We start from the raw sequence: 13,387 nt of genomic DNA, 5'->3' as shown, positions 1-13,387 counted from the left end.
TAATTTTTTGCGAATACTGAGAAAGCTAATAAATATTTTTGAAAAATTTAAACACAGAATGAAAGATTACATTATTACCGAGGGCTGAAAGTCCCTTAGAATAAACAAATTTTTTTAATGAGATACGTATTTAAAATTAAAAATCACACATTTTCTGTTTTTTTTTCACAACTGTAACTTATTAAAATAAACATTATGGAAGTTTTCAGGGACTTTCGGCCCTCGGTAATAACGTAATCTTTCATTCTGCCCTTAAATTTTTCAAAAATACTTATTAGTTTTCTCAGAATTAAAAAAAAATGAATGCATTTAAAAAGCATTAGAGCCGAAATTTTGCGCCTACGCCCTTAATGGCATAGACATTAGTCATTCAGTCAGTTGTAATAACAAATATACAATCCTATCCTTAATACAATACAATAATAATAATCCCATACAATACTGGTACAATAAAGGACAATAAAATGGACATCGGTTAAGATGTACATTTAGGATAAAAAAGGATTCAAATCTAAACTGAAATCATAAGAAATTTCATGCTCGCATAGAAATCTTATGGAAATGTGCATGTGTCTGGCAAGAAATCTATAATTTATATTTTTGTTGTGAGCCCGTAGCCAGCAGACTGGATATTGAATGGTGCATGTATATTAAGTTTGATTAAATTTTTATAGAGGCAGTTTAAATGCTGTTAAAACTTAGTGCCTACATTCAAAAAAGATATGATCAAGATCACCCTGTTTCCTGCAATGTTTGCAATTATCGTCTTCAATTACATTTATTTTAAATAAATGAGTTACCTATATTGCTTTTTGAGTTATATTTCAGTTATTAAGAGTAACTAGTTTTTTATATAAAAAAATTTAGATGAAGTCTAAGATGAAGACGAAATTTAGGATGAAGTCTCTGACAATATTAGAATAGCTCGCTTTGGAAAGAAAAATAAAAAAGAATGTGTGTGTACTATGTACGCACGTAAGAAGATATTCTTCTATTATATAATAGGTAATTTAAACGAAGTAAATATACTTGAAAGGTTATTTGTATTTTATTTAAAAATCAAACCAACTTTCTTATCTACCACTTTCAAATTTTTTTTATTAAAACAACCAAAAATAAAAAAAAATATGAATCGCCCGGGAATTGAACCCGCAACCTTCCATTCTCAGTGCTAACGCATTTCTGACTACTCCATCGAGGCACTAGAAATAAATATGTAAGTTTCGGATATAATTACACAACACGGCGACATATAGTGTAAAAATGTTATGCTTACATATTTTATTAATCCAAAAACACAAGAATTATAATAAATAATACATTTCCTAAAACCACTAATATATTCTTTTAATGACTTATTTGCACGGTTACAGATACATACATACCTATCTTGAAAGATTAGCAATGAACTACATACTGTCAGTGTGCGCAGGCGCGCGGTAAATGTACAATTTTACCCTCAATTGATTCGCCGCTAAAGAAGAATATCTTCAAAAATGGGCACCATCCATTTAAAGTGTTCTTATCTTCAACTGAAAATGTTCAGACAGCAGACATGCAGTTCTTAAACAGAAACACATTGACCATGCTAAAACCATCTTTATCAGCATTGATCAGACCCCTAATAAAGGGAAGGTACTTGAATCTGTATATAAAATTTGAGCTTTTGTCTCTTCAGGAAGCAGGGGACAGAACCTGTCGATACGGTATTATAATATCCCAAAGGTAATTAAAAAAACCTCTAAGCCACAATGACTTGGGCAAGCTCTCCATTTTTATTGAAAATGGTAGAGGACTTCGGACTAAATTGACAACTCTGACTCTAAATGTTTCTAACAGCTACTTTGATGTGATCATATTTACTGAAACATGGTTAACACCTGATACAAGCGATGCTGAAATTGGTTTATTTAATTACGATATCTACACACAAGACCTGACACAAGAATCCATTAATTTCGACAGTGGAGGTGGTGTGTTAATAGCTGTTAAACAAGTTTTATCCCATCAGATGTTTCTGCTGGACAGGTGTTTGTTCAAATGAACAACAAAAATCATATTGACACCAAATGAGGATGCTATAATGGTAGATAGACTTTTTTATAAAAAATTAATGCATTGAGAAGAAAATTGAATTAATAAGACTTGCTCCAGCAAGTGTAAGTGTAAACATTGAAAGAACTATACAATGGCTAAAATCTTTAAAAATCAAAGTACAAGTTACTTTATTCCTATTACATAGTCTCCTTATATGAACTGATATAAATATTATTTGAGGTATTGTTAACCTTTTTACAACAATACTTAGTAATGATAAAAATTAATTTATGTGTACAGTAGAACCCTGATTGTCCGTGCTCCTCGGGGTCAGACATGGCATGGATAATTAAAATTTATTTCTTATATAATATAATACATATATACATACATATGTACCTACCATAAAAAGATAATAGAAAAAATGAATCTTTCATTACGAGTCCTCTTCTTGGCTTACAGAGTTTCCGTCGAGTGAATTAAGGTGATGCTATTTTAATAAAACCTCAAAAATGCAACTTAAGTATTAGAAAACCATAGCATGGATAATCAGGGTTCTACTGTATATATTATCTGAATTCACAGATAATATGAGTGTAGTCAAGTGTGAATATTCTTTTCAAGTAAAAGTACCTATAAGAAATAAAACAATCTTTTAAAACAAGTTTTTTACTTATATAATTGGAATAAAACTGATAATACATACATACATACTTAGACTTATTTTTTCATACATATTTAAATCAACTGATTCATAATTTTTTCCCACGGAAGGGTACAGTATTTTATTTAAAATTGGAATTATACAATTGGTTGACTTTAAGTGGCCAACTTGGGCTTTTATTTTTATGATAAGTAAATAAATGGCAATAAATTGTCCCAGTTACTTGCAGTCACGTCAGCTTTTTTCATGCTTCTCCAGTTTGGTTTAGCATAGTTAAAGATATTTCAACAGAGTTACTGTAGCTTACTTCAACATTATTTGAGTAAAATAGAGCTAAATCATAATTTAGTACAATATCAGTAGCCCATTTATCAGCAGACTGGTAGGACTTTATTGTTGACTATGTTGTATTATTGTTTTTTAAATTATCCCCACTGTTGTTTGATGTCTGTGGTGCTTAATTTTTTCAAATTTTCCATGGTATGCCTGTAAGCAATAAAAAAGAATTATAAACAAAGTTGCAGTGAAATGTGAAATGGTTCTTTTATCAAACCTTTATGTAATCACTTATCGAAAAATATATCGTAATGTGCCAATTATATGTTTGCATTTACCTGAATTTCCAGCTTTACATGTACAATTACATAGGTACAAACATTTTTAATATCAATCATTTCAATTTACAATTATAATGGTTTTTGGTGGGGTTGTCCTTTCAAATTGCCCATTTGAAGGCACAAACACTGCGGTTTTCCCACTAGATGATAATATTTCACAAGTAATAATACGGTTGGAATCTAAAATTGATTTCCTTTCTACTAACTACTAAGGTTCTTTTTCTTTTAAAATGTGTTTACAATATCCTTATCCTATCAAAAGTTGTCAACAACACATAACCAAACATAACAAAGATCATCAGACAATTGACAGTAATTGATAGACGTCTCTTCTCATATTTGAAGATGTGGCAACAATGGATTTCCATAAGAACTTTAGCTCTTCCTCTGCATGTGACCGAAGCCCTTCGATCGAATTCATTCCATGTTTTCAGCGTTCGATGAAAAATTTGGTCTTTCGTCACAGAATAGGAAACAGTTGTTTCCTTTCTGTGCTTTCGTCCATGATACTAGAAATAAAGTTATTTATAGTACAATATCATGCTTTTGTCCACATTACAGCGAAAGAATTCGTTTGCAGTCATTCGTTCAGTTTTGCGGGTATTTTTGGCGATTCGTGGCGTGGCAGTTATTTATTTGATGTAAATTGTTTTAAAAATGACATCGGGTGAGGATAATTATTGCAAGTGCGTCGTATACAGTGATGAGCATGCTAATAACCGGCAAAATAGCACAAAAGATGAATAACGTATTAAGTTATGAGATAAAATTACGCTGTGTCTAGGTACACGCTAACGTGTACGCAAATAATCAAGTTAGGTACACGCTTAAACGTCATCAAGTCAATGACGTCATTATTTAGCGTCTACTATGACTGGGTTTTTTGGTACACGCTAATTTGAGCCGCGTGTATGCTGTGGTATTAAGTATCTGTAAGTATTGTGAGTGTCAAGGCCGCCTCTCATTATCAAACAGTTTGAGCAAACTCCGGAAGTACGTCAAAGTGACGTCACAATTGCAGTTTTTTTGAAATTCTAAAAATCTGTGCTCTCACTATCAGTTGCTATCAGTCTAGTTTGATCAATTTTTGTGTATTAAGTTGTCTAACTTGTTTGTACTTTATTTAAAATTAAAATTTTTCATTATTATCCACAATGAACACTCAGGATGTGACGTCATTAACTGTCACTTTCAGTTTGCTCAAACCAGTTTGATCAAATTATTTGATGGTGGGACGCAGCCTTCAGAGTGTGGTTAGAATTTGTCTAATCGCGTTATGTTTACACTTTAATATTGATTTGTAAAGAGTTTTTTTTTAAATTAACTATGGAGTGTGGACAATTATTTAGTTCTTTTTAATGAGTTTAACAACATTCTAAAACAGTATGAAAAAGATAAAGGACAAAAATTCGTGATTAAGGGTAGCAGAAGTAATAAGATAAAATATACGGGGCCATTGATTAGTGTGATAAAGCTCAGTAGATCCGCTATACGCTCTGAGCTTCGCTGGTGTCGCTCCTAGCGGTTACTTATTCAACTTTTACCGGTAATTTTTAAATTTATTATTTAATTGTTATCGCTTAATATTTACAACGCAAAAAAGTAATTAAATTGTAATCTATTTTTTTAAGATTTTTCTAATCATTTTGACGTTCTATTGATAAAATATCAATTTCTTACTTCGGATACTTTGACAATGATCGTGTAGATGGCGCTAAGATTATAATAGATTATTTATAATTAGATATTACGGAACATTAAAAAAACTTAAATTCAGTATTTAAAACGTAAGTATATTTAAGGTAAAAATATATACCACAGCTGTGACCAACTAATATTGTTTATAATTAATGTTTTTAATTTTAATTTTAAATTAATCACTTTGACATTTATGTCAAATTTCCGGTAAACGTTTACAAACTTGTCACTACTGGCGTTCGCGAATTTGTAAATATCCCCTCTACGTACGAGCTCACAGCGTATAGTAATAGATAGCAATAAAAGTTAGTAACAAAAATTGTAGCAAACTTTGAGCTTCATATCGCCGTGTCTAGGTACACGCTAACGTGTACGCAAATAAAAAAGTTAGGTACACGCGAATTAAACTTCATCAAGCGAGTGACGTCATTATTTAGCGTGCGCAGTGACTTTATATTTTGGTACACGCTATTTTGATATTTTTAGTGTTTGTTGTTTGTTACCAAGAAAGACGCTTTCTCTGTAACAGCTATAGTTAATTTAAAGAAAACAAACAAATAAAATTCAGACCATAGAGATTTGAGACTTCTCTGGGGTGGGTTAGAAAACATAAGAAGGAATCATTTTAGTCTGGCCTAAAATGATTTATTCAAAGTAGATTTTAGGAATATCTAATTACAGGGTGCCAGCAAAAATATGTGAGAATTATAAATTAAATAGTAAATACATAATATAACTTTATTACCAAAACAAATATTATTTATTATAAACATCAATATAATAAGTATATCGTTACAATGTTTGAAATGAAAGAGAAAAACACTTGCTAAAAAGTCACCTCGAAGAGGTTTCAACTAAAGTACCTAAATTCCCTAAGAGCTCTTTACATTATTTTAAAATAAAACTGTTGAATAATAATTTTATTATGACTTTAATGAAGTAATAAAATATTATCTATCTTAGGAACAGATTGACTAGTGAGATGTTGAAGTGTCTCTCAAATAAAAAAAAACAAAAGAATAGTGTTTTCTACGCGAAAGTAGTGATGTAAATAATTTCACTAACCTTTAGTTCCAAAACTTGAACGTCTTTACACCATCAACATTCTTACAAACAACCAATAGAAAAAGTTGCATCCAACAACCTCATTACTGCATTTCGGCAAACATCAAATCGGAATAAATATCCGACTTCAGCGGACAAAGGTCTCCAACTAATATTTAAAATACATATAATTCACAGCCTCTATACAAAATTCAGGAAAATCTATGCGGTGGAAACACGTGGTTTTTTCTACGTACAAAAAATGTATGGCTAACGAAGGCTTTCACAGAAACTAGATTCTATAATCTCCAACAAGGAATCGGAAAACTAAGTCCATACGATGTTCCACAAACTGATGTAATCTTTAGAATAATCCAAAATATAATTTGTGATAATATATGCACATTTTGATCGAAGTCTGATCGGTTTACTTAAAAAACCATGCTTTTACTTCAAGCTATCAACGAAGACCAGGGCCTGGGCCTAGATTCCGTGCACTGTAGATATCTACATGTCGCTTTCTATGGATATTTGAATATCAAAATATTTGAATTTTTAGCTTTAATTGAATTATTTTCTAGTTTTGCTAGGTTATACTCTAATTGATAAACTATAGCAAAACTAGAAAATAATTTAATTAAAGCTAAAAATTCATATATTTTGATATTCAAATATCGATAGAAAGCGACATGTAGATATCTACAGTGCACGGAATCTAGGCCCTGGATTCCGTGCACTGTAGATATCTACAGTCGCCTTCTATCGATGTCACGTGTCATGAAAATATTTGAATTTTTAGCTTTAATTGAATTATTTTCTAGTTTTGCTAGGTTATACTCTAATTGATGCTGAAGTGACACTTAGTAAAACAAGAAAATATTTGAATTAAAACTAAAAATTCAAATATTTTCATGACAATTGCCATCGACAGAAAGCGACTGTAGATATCTACAGTGCACGGAATCTAGGTCCAGCCTCAAATTAATTATCTATTTCGCACCTGACAGAAACCTTGAACTTAGCCCAATCAAAATAAAATGTAGTATTTACCATTTCCGTTACTATTTAAATGTTAAATAAGGCCTAATAGCTATACAACTTGTTATACATCTTATCAAAATTTGATATTCATTATGAATTATACAAGAACTTTGAGAAAAAGACCTTTCAACCGTAACATGTTTGTTTGATAGAAAATATTTTTATTAAGGGAAGAGGAAGGGAAGAAAACTATTCAGATGTTTCAAACTTAATTATTGTAATAAAACAATATGTATATAAAAGTATATATATTTTATTCAGGTTAGCAAAATAAATATTAGTTAACATGATATACTTATACAAAATACTGCTAAAATCATTTTTATACGTAAGTTAATTATACCAGTTTATATTGGTGTTTATTTTTGCTGTGGTGTTTATTTTTATTTATACAGGGAGTTAAACTTGTTACGATTTTCATAGAAAATTGGTTATAACTTTGTAAATACCCTGTATAACATAATAAACCTTTATATTTTTGTGATATGGAAGTTAAGAAGATTTCGAATATAAAATAAAATATAGGGTGTTCCATTTAAGAAACATAAGTTTGGTCTGCCACCATATTATCGAACGCCCTGTAACATTCTAATTAATTTTAGTAATTTTGTAATATGAAGCTCAAAGTGTGCTAAAATTTTTTTTACTAACTTTTATTGCTATCTATTACTATAGCGGATCTACTGAGCTTTATCACACTAATCAATCGCCCCGTACATTTTATCTAATTTACTTCTGCTACCCTCAATCACGAATTTTTGTCTCTTATCTTTTTCATACTGATTTAGAATGTTGTTAAACTCATTAAAAGAACTAAATAATTGTCCACACTCCATAGTTAATTGAAAAAAAAACACTAAGCCAGTGATCTCTTATCTTTTTCATACTGTTTTAGAATGTTGTTAAACCCATTAAAAGAACTAAATAATTGTCCACACTCCATAGTTAATTAAAAAAACACTAAACAAGTAAAAAATAAGAAAACTCTTTACAAATCAATATTAAAGTTTAAACATAACGCGATTAGACAAATTCTAACCACACTCTGATCGACACGCGATACTTACAGATACTTAATAACGCGGCGCAAATTAGCGTGTACCAAAAAACCCAGTCATAGTACACGCTAAATAATGACGTCACTGACTTGATGACGTTTAAGCGTGTACCTAACTTTTTGATTTGCGTACACGTTAGCGTGTACCTAGACACAGCGATAAAATTAAATGAAACTAGTCGAGCTGGGAAATTTATCGATTGTAACCTTTTTATTAACATTATAATTATATTGATTGTTCCCAGCTTTACACGTATCAGGGGAATATAATGTCAACGAAAACTGTCACTGTGACAGTGGTATATGCCAAACTCGCCCGATAAGTCTAAAGGTGGGAAACAATCAATATAATTTAAATTAATACATAGGTTAATATCCCTAAATATCCCAGCGCGACTAGTTTCAATTCTTTTTATCTCACAACTTGATACGTTTTCTATCTTTTATGCTATTTTGCCGGTTTTATAGCGCGCTCATCACTGTATTATTATTTGTGAGGCGGAGGAAGAGGCAGTGATAGACCTCTCCAAAGAAACGAAGAAAACGGCACTGGTGGACAACATCATTGTTCAAAAGCAGAAGTTGATACAGTGGCGGCTGGTGGGGTAAAGTTTTAGGTAGGCCAAGCCAGCAAATTACATAGTATAGTGTAATCAGTGGCGGATCCAGAGGGAGGAGTCACGGGGTCATGACCCCCCCCCCCCAAATATTTGAAAACCCACTTATCCTATTGGTAGTAAGACTAAAAGTGACCTTGCATCAGAGAAAAGCAATCACCCTCAAGATCCATGACCCCCCAAAAAAATACCCGCCAGTGTGTGTAATACATATTTTTTTTTGTGTGAGAGTGGGAATCTTCTAAAGACCGTACCAGATGAATCGTACCTGACGTGTGTTGGATTCAGAGTAAACGGAGTACATCCGAACGCAGTTCCCCGTGCCCCCGGATGAATCCGTGTTACAAAGCCTACCAACTAAACCCACTCTCGGCTTACGCGCGTGGCACGTCTTTCCAGACCGTTCTCACGCGCGCACAGCCGCTCTTTTTCTGTTCTTTTCTTTTTCTCTATGTTGCTTATATTGCTCTTGTTTACCCCTGTTGTCTCTCTCTTTCTACAATCTCTCTTTCTATAATCAGTACACAGTGATGAAAGCCGATTTTGCGTCATTGTCACAGATCACCTACCTCCTCTAGATGTTTCACGATAACGCTTTGGTTAAATATGAAAAACAGCGCTCCATGCCGCTTGTATCGGAACTAATGCAAGCGGGAATTTCAAAATGTAATTTTGGTGGGAAGAAAATGTTAGGTTAAAATATTTGTATAGTTGCAAAAAAATAATTTGGTTTTAAAATATGCAAATTATTTTTAATTTCAAATGTACAAAATACCATTTGGGAACAAATAAGACATGACAACGTATTTTTATTTATTTATTTAATACCAGCAAAACCACTTTGTATATACTTTTTTACAAATTGTATCTTTACAAATGAAATTATTAATAGTTATCTTCCAAATACTTCTACAAAAGAGTATCTCAAATGATTGAAACATGTGTGCATCTCTACTTGTTGAGGACTTTCAACTAAAACAAAAAATTAATATAATTGGTTTGATAATAACCATATTCATTTCACGTAAAATAATTTGTATTAATTATATATTTTCTGTAGGGGTTACTTACTTGGTCTTGGTGTTACATTCGTTTGCTTCCCTACACCACTAACTGTGTTACTTGTTCTCTAATAACAACTCGCCATGCAAATGTAAGCTAGGAATTTGATCTTAATAGGGATCTTCAAATCACATTCGTTTTGTTTCAAAAACTGTATTTGAATCCATTTTATCTAAATCAGGATTTTTATTATTGCTAACAATCAGATTTCAGATAAATATTTTTACTGACATAAAGATGAAAGATAAAGGCATACTGACACTGACAATTGATGACAATTGACAAATTATAATGACACTCAGACTCAGTGATATAGAAGAAATCTTCACTCCAGGGCCCTGATTCTAATTCATTTCGACAGTCGCAATTTCATTTCGACACCGCCATGACAGCCGCAGAATATAGCGATTCTTATTCATTTCGATATTAGTTACAACTGGGGATATTAATCTTATCATGTTGAGACTGCTCAGAATTTGGGTTGGCGCTCCCGTTTATTGGAACTTGTTGATAGTCTGGGAAAATTATCGAAAAAATGCCATTGTTGGGAAAAATTATTTACCAGCTATTTTATTGCTAAAATCGAATCTTAAGATTGCATATACAGTGCGTCCATAAAGTAACGCATAAATTCATTATTTCGTAAACCAGCGACATTAATGAAAAATCCTGAAACGGGTCGATTTTTATTTTTAGATTCAGATTTTTTGGCATATATATCATACTAGTGACGTCATCCATCTGGGCGCGATGACGTAATCGATGATTTTTTTAAATGAGAATGGTCATGTGATAGCTCATTTGAAAGGGTATTCAATTCTCTATTCACTAATATAAACATTTACCTAATTATTTATACAAGGTGTTCAAAAAACATTTTTTTAATTAAAATAATTGAAACAAAAAGAAGAATGTACGTAATTTATTTAATTCAAAATACGTTTTACTGTTGTCAGAAAACAGGAAAAAAATGTTTATTTGAGAAATAAATATTGTTTTTTGCTTAAATTCAATGTTAAAGCTGCCACCCACCTGTCGCTTGGCAGTTTGAACATTTCGTTTAAGCGAAAATCAATGTTTATTTGTCAAATAAAATTTTTTTCTGTTTACTGACAGTAGTAAAATGTATTTTGAATTAAATAATTACATTATATTCTTCTTTTTGTCTCACTTATTTTAATTAAAAAATGTTTTTTGAACACACTGTATAAATAATTATGTTAATGTTTATATTCTTGGATAGAGAATTGGATACCCTTTTAAATGAGTTATCATATGACCCCTATTCTCATTTAAAAAAATCATCGATTAAGTCATCACGCCCAGATGGATGACTTCACTAGTATGATATATATGCCAAAAAACCGTAATTTAAAAATAAAAATCGACGTGTTTCGGGAATTTTCCTTAAAGTAACCACTTTACGAAATAACGAATTTATGCGTTACTTTATTAGTAATATGGGGTATGACAAGTCCGCAGAAAGTGTGTTATTTTATTTATAAACAAATTAGCACTTCTAAATCTTCTTTATTTTTCAATTAGTGGTCTGTAACTCCTAAAATCTTTCCTTTGAGCCAAAAACACTCAAATAAAAATTCACCGTAATTTAGTTCTGCACAAAGTTATTTTTTTTCAGATTTCCTTCAACAAAAATTTTACTCAGAAAATCCGAGTTTTCCCAAAAAATCTGCAATTTTCAATTAAAATTTTAGGGAAGTACCTAATTATTTATCAATAATTAAATAATTGATGACATGAAAGATTTATTATAGTAGATTATACAGAGGGGCTAAATTATGGAATAAATTCATTTCTTTAAAACGGACGATTTTGGAGCAAAATCCCGAAAGAGGTCGATTTTTATTTTTAAATTACAATTTTTTGGCATATATTTCTTACTAGTGACGTCATCCATCTGAGCGTGATGACGTAATCGATAATTTTGTTAATGGGAATAGGGGTCGTGTGGTAGGTCATTTGAAAGGGCGTTCAATTCTCTATTCAGTAATATAAACATTATTATCATTAGGTATTTATACAGGGTTGCCAAAAAAAATTTTTGAATTAAATTAATTGGCGCAAAAAGAATGTATGTAATTTATTTAACTCAAAATACATTGTACTGCTGTCAGAAAATAGAAGAAAAGGTTTATTTCACAAATAAGCATTTCTTTTCGCTTAAATTAAATCACAAACAGCCTCCCTCCTACCTATTGGCAGTTTGAACATTTAATTTAAGCTAAAAGCAATGTTTATTTGCAAAATAAACATTTTTTTCTATTTTCTGACAGCAATAGAATGTATTTTGAGTTAAATAAATTACATGCATTCTTCTTCTTGCGTCAATTAATTTAATTCAAAAATTTTTTTGGCCTCCCTGTATAAATAATGATATTAATGTTTATAATACTGAATAGATAATTGAACGCCTTTGTAAATGAGCTACAACACGAACCCCTATTCCTATTTAAAAAAAATAATCGATTACGTCATCACGCTCGGATGGATGACGTCACTAGTTTGAAATATATGCCAAGAAATTTAATTTAAAAATAAAAATCGACCTGTTTCGGGATTTTTCTCTAAAATCGTCCATTTTAGAGAAAATGAATTTATTCCATAATTTAGCCCCTCTCTGTATATCAGGAGACCGGCGACAATCTAACCAATAGTTTAGCAATAATTAAAATGTTAATTAAAAAATTTCGGTCGAAATAATAACCAGAAAGATTATGATACACCAGAATAACTATGATTTTCGTATAAAAAAGCACTATACCTATTCAACGTTCCTTACAGGATTGAAATTGGACCATTTGAGCGGTCTCAGGAATGTTATAAAGAAACAATTTTTTGGCTTATAAACAAATAGAACCCCTCAGAAAATATTAGATTTAATTAAATTAAGTTAACGCTGTTGAAAAGGGCACGGCTTCTGTGTCCTTTACGAAGAAAAACAAATTGAATTGCGAGGAGTGATTCCAGGTATAACCGGTCAAATTTGACCGGCATTTGCGACAGAGTTATAAACAACAGGATTTTAATCTTTGAACCATTAGATACCTTTTAATTCCGGTCCTCTTTGTACATACAAATTTTCATATCTTCAAGACACTTATAACAAAAAAGATTTATGACACTGTCACCAAATTATTTAATTATTGATAAATAATTACTTCCCTCAAATTTTAGTTGAAAATTAAAGATTTTGTTTGGAAAACCCGAATTTTCCGAGGAAAATTTCCGTCGAAGGAAATTGGAATAAATTATCAATGTGCAGAATTACTGTCAATTTTTATGTGAGTGTTTTGGTTTAAAGTTAAAATTTTCGGAGTTATAGAGCAATAATAAAAAAAGATTTCGGAGCACTAATTTGTTTATAAACAAAATAGCACACTTTCTGTGGACTTTGCACAGCTATATTACTAATATAGGAAGTCTTAAGATTTGATTTCAGCATGTCCAGCAATAAAATAGCTGGTAATTAATTTTTCTTGTTTTTTACTAATTTTCCCAGATTATTACCTTACATCTTTCATTGAGTTGA

Source organism: Diabrotica virgifera, chromosome 6, assembly GCF_917563875.1.
Source record: "Diabrotica virgifera virgifera chromosome 6, PGI_DIABVI_V3a".
Classification (NCBI taxonomy): Eukaryota; Metazoa; Arthropoda; class Insecta; order Coleoptera; family Chrysomelidae; genus Diabrotica; species Diabrotica virgifera.
Note: the sequence above shows the minus strand (reverse complement) of the source record.